This window comes from Pterocles gutturalis, unplaced genomic scaffold (genome assembly GCF_000699245.1).
Source record: "Pterocles gutturalis isolate BGI_N339 unplaced genomic scaffold, ASM69924v1 scaffold8300, whole genome shotgun sequence".
Taxonomy (NCBI): domain Eukaryota; kingdom Metazoa; phylum Chordata; class Aves; order Pterocliformes; family Pteroclidae; genus Pterocles; species Pterocles gutturalis.
In genome coordinates, this window is record NW_010145767.1 from 6,352 (window position 1) to 9,186 (window position 2,835).

General features: G+C 41.7%; 1 protein-coding gene across 1 annotated transcript in view; it reads left to right on the forward strand.

Moving 5' to 3' along the window:
- Window positions 1–309: 309 nt before the first annotated feature.
- The window catches only part of LOC104470526 (ankyrin-2-like), a gene marked incomplete at its 3' end in the record, with an annotated part of 26,407 nt that continues 23,881 nt past the window's right edge, over window positions 310–2,835 (forward strand). Inside the window, exon 1 of the mRNA XM_010085483.1 lies at window positions 310–414. The remainder of the gene's footprint in view (window positions 415–2,835) is intronic.

The following is a 2,835-nucleotide window of genomic DNA, read 5'->3' on the forward strand; positions in this document are numbered from 1 at the left end:
ACTTTATTGCCAGATTTACAGTCCCTGCACATTATCAGCAAGGGATAGCTGTATTAATAATGAGTGTGTCCATTTCTCCCCTAAAATGTGTGTCAAAAGAAAATGAGTGTGAAAGCATATAGAGTTTTGTGGGTTTAAATGGAATTAAATGTTTCCATATTAAGTTAAAAATTATGAAGTTGTTCTACTTATATACTTAAAACATTTCAGTTAAAAAAGCAGAAATGGATTTTTAGCTGTATATTTATTTGGGATTCATTATTGGTTTTATATTCTATTTCCTCATTACAGTATTTTCTTATGTGTTCTTCCTAGAATGGCTTTACTCCTTTATATATGGCAGCTCAAGAAAACCACATTGAAGTGGTGAAATATCTCCTGGAGAATGGAGCCAACCAAAGCACTGCTACTGAGGTGAGGTATATTGTTCTTTTTTTACACACACTCTTATTTTCCTGTGCCTTTATATTCACATCACTTAAAGTCAGAAGATTTTTTAAATGGAGTATTTTGAGAATTGTCACCATTTCATTTCAATGAGTTGTATATATGAATCTTACCCTTTTCTTCTACACACACAGGATAAAGGAGAACTGTTCTGGAAATAGTGAAGAGTCAAGGGTTGAAATCCAGCCTGACTCATTTGACATCAAAATTTGCACTGACATTAGTGAGCCCAGGATTTTTCACCTTCTGTTTGTGCCCGTTTCACCTGTCAGCTTCCTGGAGAATTTTCTGAAAAATGAATGAGGCTTTGAAGAGAGGCCTCTAGAACTGTAGAAATTATAGGAGGCCAAGGTGGTATTGTCAGGGGAATGGAGTGAATAGTAGATCAATCATAGGCTAAGTGGAGAGGTATAACATTTAATTTGAACTGATTTACGTCTCTGACAAAGCCCATGAAAACTCAAGTATCTAGAAGTGGCATCCCCTGAGCAACAGTGCTCTCTATGTGCTGCTTTTCCATTTGCACTATAACATCTGTGCAAAAAGCAGGGAATAGAATATTACAGCACGTATCTCCCACTCTTGGCTGTGTAAGGGGTCTCCTGGGGAAGGTAGGTTGGAGGCTTATTTCATCTTTTCCAGAGCCAGTCGAAAAGCGTGAGGAACATAATGTGAATACCATAGTTAGGACTGTGAGGACTGTGTCTAGAAGAGTGTCTGTATATAGTGTAAAATGGTATAAAAACAATTAGTGTCAACAACTAGTTGTTGATAAACTTCCTTTTAGACTGGGACTTGACATTTTAGAGTTCAGAATATCTTCTGCATAGAGAGAAACAGTGGGAAACAGGGAAGTGCATGCACAAAAGTGACGAGTGGCTCTCTGTGGTACTGGGTTCACAAAATCATTCTGGTAACAAAGGGGCCTCAAGAGGTCATGTACTCCAACCTCCTGCTCCTGGTCCCCTAAGTGAGGAGCGATGGCAGCTGGGCCTCCTTGACCAGCTGAGATACTCTGATTCTGTGTCTTGTCTGTGACTTTAAGTGTAACCTATGAATATTCATTATTGTCTGTGATTAGTGTAAATTGGAAGTCAAATGTCTAACAAGGATCACATCAGTGAGCTCAGCAGGCAATGTGCTGTATTCTTCTCAGACAGTTTACTTCTACTGGCAAACTATATGGGTATAAATATGCAGAAAGATGGTATTCACTGCTAGGTTCTGGATTTAACTGCAGTGCTGTAAACCTGCATTCACTTCAGTGCAAGCAGGGCAGACACCAAAGTAAGAGAGATGAGACTCCGTCTCAAGAGAAACTGAATCGTAAGAACTATCTTCTGCAAATGAGAGGATTCCAGGGCGATGGAGACCAGTTCCTAGGTAGTCAGGACTGTGTTCATTCTGTTTCCTCTTGTTCTGGGGAATGAAGGGATTGAAAGCAGCCCTGAAAAGAAGGACTTGGGGTATTGGTGGATGAAAAGCTGGACATGAACTGGCAGTGTGCGCTCGCAACCTAGAAAGCCAATTGTGTTCTGGGCTGCATCAAAAGAAGCATTAGCAGCAGGTCGAGGGAGGGGATTCTCCCCCTCTGCTCTGCTCTGGTGAGACCCCACCTGCAGCACTGCATCCAGCTCTGGAGTCCTCAGCACGAGACGGACATGGACCTGCTGGAGTGGGTTCAGAGAAGGGTCACAAAAATGGTCAGAGGGTTGGAACACCTTTCCTGTGAGGACAGGCTGAGAGAGTTGGTGGTGTTCAGCCTGGAGAAAAGAAGGCTCCAGGGAGACCTTATTGCAGCCTTTCAATGCTTAAAGGAAGCTCATTAGAAAGATGAGGACAAGCTTTTTAGTAGGACCTCTAGTGACAGGACAAGACATAATGATTTTAAACTAAAAGAGGGTAGATTTAGACTAGATAAGAGGAAGAAATTTTTTATGATGAGGGTGGTGAAACACTGGAACAGGTTGCCCAGAGAAAGTGGCAGATGCCCTGTCCCTGGAAACACTCAAGGTCAGGTTGGACAGAGCTTTGAGCAACCTGATCTAGCTGAAGATGTCTCTGCTCATTGCAGGGGGGTTGGACTAGATGACCTTTAAAGGTCCCTTCCAACCCAAACTATTCTATGATTGTATTTCTGCCAAATGTTCTTTTATTCCAGGCTAAGGGAAGGAGTGAACAGGCTCTGCGCTGGGAAGTCTGTTGGTTTTGTGTTTGCTCTATGGATATGGATGTGCTATGTGAAGTAGCAATAGGAAAGTTCCTCTCCTGTCAGAGCTTTTGCTCATGTTTGTTACTTTTGTCTAGTCTGTACAGACTTGTATCATTCTTGATTACCTTCACAAATGGATGAATTTGAAATGATGGTGCATTTATGCTCCTTCTCCT